The sequence below is a fragment of the Cupressus sempervirens genome, chromosome 8, assembly GCF_028749045.1.
Source record: "Cupressus sempervirens isolate cs-2001-9-10 chromosome 8, ASM2874904v1, whole genome shotgun sequence".
Classification (NCBI taxonomy): domain Eukaryota; kingdom Viridiplantae; phylum Streptophyta; class Pinopsida; order Cupressales; family Cupressaceae; genus Cupressus; species Cupressus sempervirens.
Window position 1 is genome coordinate 718,716,350 of NC_143125.1, and position 9,317 is coordinate 718,725,666.

General features: G+C 31.3%; 1 pseudogene; it reads right to left on the minus strand.

Annotated features, from left to right (window-relative positions):
- Positions 1 to 6,015: 6,015 nt before the first annotated feature.
- On the minus strand, positions 6,016 to 7,630 carry LOC149544452 (phosphatidylinositol 4-kinase gamma 4 pseudogene; annotated as a pseudogene).
- Between the last annotated feature and the right edge of the window lie 1,687 nt (positions 7,631 to 9,317).

Consider the following 9,317-nt stretch of genomic DNA (forward strand, 5'->3'; position numbering starts at 1 on the left):
TCCATTATCTGTTGAACTAGATTTGTCTTATTTTTTCAACAGATAATAGAATGGATGCTTTACAATCAGAGGATACATTTGAGAAGAAAAATTTTCCTGCTCCAATTTTTTCTTTGCAGAGATTTAAAAATTTGCAAATTAAATGGCTTGGATAAGAAACAATTGCTTGATACAGCATAAAAAAAATTCAACCAAACATTAGTGGAAATTTTGAGCAATTCTTGATAGTTTTCTACCAAGAATTGGTCAAATTTCCACAAATTCTTAAAAAAAATCAACCAAACATTGGTGGAAATTTTGACCAATTCTTGATAGTTTTCTACCAAGAATTGGTCAAAATTTCAACCAATTCATTAAAAAAATTGACCAAACATTGGTGAAAATTTTGACCAACAATGACAAATAAAAGCTAGCAAAAATTTTAAAATTTCAACCAATGTATTGGTCAAAATTTCAACCAACCTGTAGGTTGGTCAAAATTTTGATGAGAAAAATTACCACAAACTACTTGGTCAAAATTTTGACCAACCTAGGTCGAAATTCTGACCAAAATTCGTCAAAAATTGAGTTCAAATTTACTAGTGTGGTGTGACTTGTGAACATGTTATTTCTTTTATGTGTATGCAACTAAGTTAAGTAAGGTTAATCACTAATAATATCTTAAGATTCACATGTTAAGCATTTGTCGAGTTATAGTTGTTATTCCAGTGTTTACCCAATTACAACAATTAGTAGTGTAAACTGAGTGTTTGTGTTTGTCGAGCATCAATATTTTCAGTAAAGTTTGTTTTCTATGTTGGCATCTAAGGGATTTTTGATTTATTTTATTAATTTATTCACTTTTCCCCTCTCAATTACTCCTCTTATAGTTCCAACACAGGTTTACATTCAACACATTTTTAATAGCAAATATACATATTTTATGAGAAATTGCCTATTGAACGGACTTGTATGGATTAGAAGACCAAATCCAGTTGGATGATTTAAACACAATTTTTTTCTAGATTATAGTGTGTTTTGTTTTAGGTTGATTGATTGAGTTTCAAGCAAGTTAGAGCATTTTCTTTCTAAGTAGGTTTCAAAACCCTTAAATTGAGGGTTTCAAGCAAGATGTAGCCCTAACCTACATTTCTATCATTGGTTTTCAATGGCCTTCTTGGATTTACGAGGTTAGGGTAGGTAGATTAATATTCCTAAGTTTCATAATTTTCTTAGATGACCTAAGCGGTTAATGAACATGCCCTAGTATGAAAATATTGTGTTTTTAGTCTTTAAAATGTTGATTTTATGGAAAGGGCTTAGAGTTTGGTTATGAAAATTGGAAAATATTTATTCCATGTGGTGAAAGGTGTAATATGACCCTCTATAACAGAAAAACCAATCTTAAGAACCAATTCTTGCACATTCCAAGTGTTTCAGGCTTGATTTGGCCAATTAGGCCTATGAGGCTTGTGTAGGTTCAGGAGTGCTAGAGTAGATTGGGGAGTTAATGCTTTGTTTTTTTGTGTAACTTCAAAAAGGGTATTCAAATACCTTTTTTTTTGCCAGGTTTAGTGAAGAAAAACAAAGTTGTCCCAAAACACCAAAAAGGGCTACAAGGGCAATTAGGCCTATTGAGAGCAATTTTGAAAAATACATGTTAGGAGAGTAACTAGTTGTGGAAACCTCATAATTAGGTGCTCCTTGAAGTTTCTAAGGTGTTATTTTAAAGGAAGAATTTTATTAGGATCCATTTCTCAAATTTTCTCATTTTTCCCTTATTGCTTTCCAAGTCTTGAATAGGGAAAGTAATCAAGTAGTTTTGTGAAGTTGGGCAGAAGTTTTTTCAATGTTGTAACCAAGTTTGAAAGAGTATTTTAAGACACTTAGGAAGGTGGGAAATTTAGTTTTTCTTAAAAGTGTTCTTGTTGGGAATCCACTAGCTTTTGGTCTGAGCACTCTACATCATTTTGGATGCAAATTACAATAAAATGAAATACATGAAATACTTAAAACATAAACAAGAAAAATAAGATATATATTATGATAAAAAATAATATCATACATGAACAAACATATAATATTTTATGATAACCAATTTAATGTCATAAATATATAATAAAGTCATGCATCAAATATATAGCATACATCAAATATAAAATATCATATATACATCAAATGTATGTCAAATATGTCCACTAATGCCTGTACATATGTTTCTATCCCTATATCTTCTCCTTCCCATGAGGGGGAGGAAAAAAATCCCTAGAGGTCGTCGGTCGTTGCATGGAGGGAAATGATGTGGATGTGGGGTCTTCCTCACATGCTCGCTCACCCTCTTGTTTAGGCTCATATCTAACCAGAGCTAATACACACAAAGTATATATGAATCAATAATTATTATACATTGAAATCAAATATATATATATACACAAAATTAATTATTTTCTTACCACCATCAAATAGTCACTTTATACTGCATCCACCTCAAAGGCTCGCAAATGATCAGGAGTAACAAAGACCTACAACAATTCAATCAATATAATCACTTGATCGTACTTATAAATACCATTTGAGATTTCAATACTAACTATTATAAATAACAACTAAATATATGAAAAATCTTTCATACCTCGGTTAATGTCTCTGAACCAACCATTGTGGTAGCAACTCTACGATTGATTGACTAGCAAAGATGAGGAGGATTCTCGGACATCAACAACTGCAAATCATATAATACAATTTACATGTAACATGAAACATGAAACAAATATAATCAAATAAATTAAATTAACATGAAACAAATATACCTTTATAAATCTCGTATCATGCCTAGGCTTAGAGTCCCTTGTGAATGTCAAAGGTCTAGTAGAGAACTAATGCACATGGATAAAAAAAATTCAATCCTTCATATGATTACTTAATAAATATATGCATTAATTTAAATGATTAAATTGATACATACCTCTTGACTCATTGACGAGACATAAAATTGGGTCGAGGAATCTATACTAAGGCCATCAACACTCTTACCCTGAATTTTGAAGAATGTCAAGATATTTTAATTAGTTAGTCATTCAATATACATATGAAATGTGATCAAATTATTTTATTATAATTATAATTTATCTGTGTTTCAATGCCAAACGTGTCACTTGAGAACTCATCAGTAACTAGCCCATCATCCATAGTGTCTCCAACATGATTTCCAAATATACATAAGGATCCACATGATGTATACATGTTACAGCAACACAAAGAAGGCTCCTCCTCAACTAATGGACTAACATAATGAATGAGGGTCTATGTCAAAGAATTGATAATACCTAGAGTATTGGTCTTTATATGTTCCTTCACAACTGAAAGAATAAACACATGCTCACCCTGTGGCTTGACAATAGGCGCCCTAACTACATAAGGGTCATGACATGCCATCGGCCTCTCAAATGACAACCCCTCACCTCTACCTTGAAAATATAACATATCAAAATAATTAAGGATCTCCCCAAGGAAAAATTCACAATACAATTTCTATAAAAGAATATGTTGCAACCTCATGAGTATTACAAGGTGGGGCATCAAAGACCATCCACCATCAATCCCAAAAGTTATTTATAATATCATCGTGTATGCAGCAATGGATGGGGAACCTTTTAGTTACATCTTTAGTACTATCTTGTTCTCCATACTTTTTAAACAATGCACATATGCTACCTTTTTCTATGTCCTTTTTTCTTACATCTTTATATAAAAAAAAAAAATTCATAATATTTTCTTTTCTCTTTTCTCTTAACATGCCAAATATCCAACTGACCACTAATAGAAGCTATATGGCTCATAATGGACTCAAGGGACAATGCCAATTGTGCTCTCATAGGATTAATTTTTCCACAAGAATTCAACCTACCAATGATTGCTTCTAATCCATTTTTTCCTCTTTCTATTTTATTCATTATATTATCTTAGGTGTCAAGAGGAGGTCTTTCAATTGGTGGAGGTTGCAAAATTTCTTGCTTTTCTTGTGGAGGGTTTTGATTTTGATCTTGTGGAGGCTTTTCATTTTGAATTTTTTTATCAAGCTAGGGATTTGGTGGTTGATTATTCACATTTCCTAATAAGAAACCAATTACATTTTAAATAAATAAATAAACTTTGAAGAAAAATTTAAAAACATACAAAACAATACAAAAAGAAGAGTAGAAAACATACTTGATTATCTCAATCTTGATCTCCAGTGACGAGGAGGCATTTTGAGGAGGAGAGTGAGAAAATTCTTCAACTTCCAAAAATCATTTGTGCATTGTTGATGGGAAAGAACAAACTAACACAAAGAAATAAGGGAAAATGGAATGGGTCACAGGTTTGCAACCTATTTATAGAGTTTTAAAAAAGTGCACATGCACTATAGGTCACACGCACTTTGGCTTGGTCTCTATAAGCCCAAGGCTTGTTGAGCACGAGCCAAAGTGTGTGTGTGCTTTTAGAAATTTTGAAATTTTAGTTGTGTGTCATCTTTTTGGCACAACTTGGTGCATTTCACTTATAGACACAAGCGCATGTACACACACACACACACACATACATACATGCGTCATCAGATAAGTCAAAAAAAAATGTGTAAAATAATACCCTTTACTAGATCAAATTATAAATTCATGGTAAATTAAAAAAAGATGACATTTTCATATATCAAGACTAATGCAAGTTAAATAATCTCTTCATAAATGTGAGATTAGTTTCATTAGCAAAATAGTAGATAAATCAAGTTGAGTCAACTGTAACAAATTACTTTATCAAATGGATCCATAGGTTACCTCTAATAGATAATAAGCTAGTAAAGTGGTGTATGGAAATTATACTACCTAGGTTTGATGTTCCTTCTAGATAATCATATTCTAAAAATTATAAGGAAAATGTTGGATAGTAATAAAATGGCTTGGGATTCAAAACTAAATTTGGCCTTTTGGATAAACATAAATACTACAAAGAATTTTATTAGTAAATCCCAAAGAATGTTTAAGATATTACCATTAGTAAGAGACATTATTTTTCTAGCTTGCATGTTGTCAATGGTAACACTACATGATTCGATTTGTTTCTTACCCTTAACAAAGGTTATAGGTGGAGGTTGAACGAAAAAAATGAGTAAGTATAGTTAGCAAGAAACTCTTAAATGCCAATAAATAAAACTTTGATGAATGATAATTAGCTTGATGGGGAGTGTTTACATTCAAAATTGCATGTGCTTTGTTGACTAGGAAATGTAACAACCTTTGCAAAATTGAGAAACAATCCTACAAACTCTATCCTTAGTTTTGATCTCATAAATGTATTAAAGACAACTAGTATATCTAAGGTTCGTACCTAAGAAAACAGAAAAAATCTACAATTAGATCCTTCGAAATATCTATCTATTGGTAGCAGACTAGCATTCCCTTGCAAGGTTAACATCTCAATCTTTTGGTGCAAGGACAAATGCAAAGTAAAAAGTAGTATAAAAGCTTAGTAAAAGGTTTAAAACTACATAGATCGTGGGAATGACATTGAATTGTTGGCCACCTAGAGAAATGTTAGCATCGTCTATTATTTGTTAACTTGATCATGCAACATAGTTTCAAAGGAGATCTAAGTTTTAAAAAATCAAAATAAATTTGATATTATTTACAGATAAATATCAAATTTAGGAATAAAAAAATGTCTACGTGTAGAAATACATTGGACACAAATTTCAAAAATATTCGGTGGAGGAGTCACTTTCTTACAATTAAAAAACAACAAAACCATTGATGCATCGCTAAGATTTAAAATCAATTGAATAAGGAATAAGCCATCCCAACCCGAATAGAAAGTAAACGAAAATAGGGTAAAACAATAGAGGAAATCATCTAATTCCACCTTTTATTTTTAACATCTAAAGCTGAGTGATTTCAAAAAAGATTAGGAAAAGAAAAGGAAAAAAAATACAGATTTCTAGTGTATGTGAGAAGAAGCGAATGTTTTAGAGCTTAACTTTGAAACACCATTAAACTATGTTGTTCATTTCTTAATATTTGATAAGTAACTGTCAATTTTCTCAGAGACTGCATTAAGAAAAATGTCTTCAGTGGAACCTCGAGGCACTGTCTTTTCTGCGTCTTGTAATATAATTTCAATACCAGATGAAACCACATCAACCAACTTACACATTATACAAGCAATATCATTAGCAGTAAGACCAGCGGCTGCACTCTTCTTCAATAACATGGTAGAAATGCGAAATACATGGCATGATTCAGGAGATATCTTTAATTTTTGAAGTTTAAGCATTTCAATATCCTTTTCTGCATCTAAACACTCTATATACTTGAGCATCTCCGGGCTATAAGGCACAGATGCCTGACTCCAGTCTCTCCAATCTAATGTAATATCCTCAAACTATACCCATGCAACAGACAAACAATGGAAAAGAAAAATTAAAACTTATGCTACTACAAATCTAAGACGCTATGGAAAATCAAATGTGTGGGGCTCTTTAAACTATACAAGTACTAAGATTTGGAAAACGAAATTTGTGGGATTATCAAATTATTTCACTTTTAGTTTATTGACAGTTTGTAAATTAATTCATTAAAGGAAAGCTGATATTTTTGTTGCCACTAACTAAATAATATCTCAGATTAGAAAGGGGATGGGTCAGTAGAACTGTTAATCCATCTCGCTTATAGATGAAACTAGACCAAATTACATGGCACATTCATAACATCGAATAATAAATTAAATTAAATACCCTCTAGGGAACATTAAGATCATTACTTTAATTTTGAAATACAAAACCAACTACAACTACACTACGCAATGGAGAAGAAAAATGAGTTTAGGGATCACGTACGCTCTTTGGAAGGCAAAAACCATGATCAATAGGGACAAGTCGATCCGGGGAATCAATATTTTTGAAATACAAAATATTCCCTAAATGCCTGTCTACATTTGCCAGTCTAATATCCAAAATAGAAATCTTGTGCACTTCATTTGCAGGAATGTCAATTTGCGATTTTTCTTCACAACTGTGCCCACCTTGGACAAACTTTTGTAGGGAACCCAATTTGATTTTTTTCCTTTCAGACTTGTTATTAAAAACATCATGGGAACACTTAACTAACATAGTGGGAGGAACCCCTGCAAAACCAACTTGATCATTTCCATTACTTCTAGGGCCACTGAAAGGGTGATCTAAAATGTATGCTGCAACTTCCCTATACCAGCCCTCCCCAGCTTTAACACCCTTTTTCTTTCGACTCTCTGGGTACGTTGAATTATAGTTTTTAGGGTTGTTTTCAGCATAAGGCTCTTCATCCATTGGCTTGAAGACACCAACTATTTCCCCATTTGCATTTGGCATGAAGTATACTCCACTTACTCCATCTGAGACTTTTATAGGAGATTGTCCTGATTCTAAACCTTGTCTTATTGCTTTTATCATCTCTTTACACACAGGAGATATTTTGTGTGTAGAGCTTGGAACTAGCGCTTCTATAATCACATGATCTTGACTTCTGCTTTTTCTTCTGCTGTTCCTGCTCCTCCCGCACTGGTCAAGCCACGCATCAATAGATTTTCTAAGCTCTTTTGTAAGGATTGCATAGTTTATTATTTTCTGAATTGTTGATGTCATTTTTACTTGAGAATTCTATTAACAGATATTTCTCCCAAATGTCTTCTAATTCTGTAAGAATGATTGAGAACATCTGTTGAGTGATCTCTTGTAGAGAAAAGGATAAAGAAAGGAGAGACGCAACTCTTGGCTATGGCCTACGCTGCATTAAATTAATATCCAAAAGTTAAAGTAATAATTTATATGATTTAAATACGGATTTGTTACCCAAAAAAAAATAATAAAGCAGTTTGATTGGTTGAACTTCATTAATTAAATAGAGTGCAACTCAATACAATAGTATTTGCCTTAAGACAAGTACTAGTAAGGGGTAAACAAATTAGTATACTGAATTCTATTAAATGCATGGATGAGGGACATTGTGTGCTGGTGAGAGATAATATCAAAGAGAAAATTGTAAAGTTGGTAGAAACATAATAAATTAGAGTCTGTATTTTAGTTTTTGTGAGGTGTTCACCAATTTAACCATATAAAGAAAACTCTTATAAAAAGAAATATGAAATCTTGTATTTTGTGATGAAAATTTTGTATAACTTTTTTTATCAATTATCTTTTATTAAAATTTGCATTAATTTTATTTTTTTAAACATGATAGTCAAAACAAAAATGATAAAAAGTATAGAGTTATGGCAAAGTATTCAAGAGTCTATGCAAACAATTTAAGAATTGTAATCATATTTCACTCTTTTTATGGAAGAAGAATGTTCCAGTTGGCTCATGATATTTCATCACAAAGTTTATTTAGTTATCATTAGTTGAGATTGAAAGCAATTGTGCAATTGTTAAAGGACAAATTAAGAAGCTAGGGTAAAATAAAAGTAAACAATTATTTTTAATCATATGTAATAATGCATAGCTCATACATATCAACTTTAGAAGTAGATTTAAATAATATGAAGAAAAAGTTGGAATTTTAATGTCAAATTTAGATCAAAATTTTGAAGGATGATAGTGACTATTTTAGATGTTTGAAAAAGGGTTTTGCAGATCTCTTGGAACTTGAATATTTAGAATTTGGATCCAGATCTCTAGAGCCACTTGCACATATCAAAAGATAATTTTAGGGTTAGGGGCTTGCCTAGTCCAAATCTCATCTAAGAATTAACTTTGAACTTAAAATAATTTGAAATAGAATTAAAAGCACAGTAATATTATGGAGACACCGTCGTTTCCTTCATTCCAAATTGATCATAAAGAGGTTGAGATTAAAAATGCAAAGTAGGCTTTATGGATAATTGATTATAAAAATGTAAAGTATTGAAGAGAAAATTTGTAAAGCGGGTATTACCATAATAAATTTGAGTTTACATTTAAGTTTTTTTATTAAAGGTGTTTACCAATTTTACTACAAAAAGATAAGTCTTACAAAATTAAATATAAAATCTTATAGTTTAGGATAAATATTTGTATAACTTTCTTTATAAATTATCTATTATTAAAATTAACATTAATTTGAACAAAATAACATAATATTCCAAACAAAAATGATAAAAAGTGTAGAGTTGTGACATATAACTCACTAGCCTATGCATGCAAATTGGGAATCATAATCATATTTCACACTTTTTATGGAAGGCGAATGGTCCACTTGGCTCATGATATTTCATCACAAAGTTTATTTTGTTGTCTTATGTGGAGGTTTAAAATAATTGTACAATTATTAAAGGAGAAATTAAGAAGCTAGGGT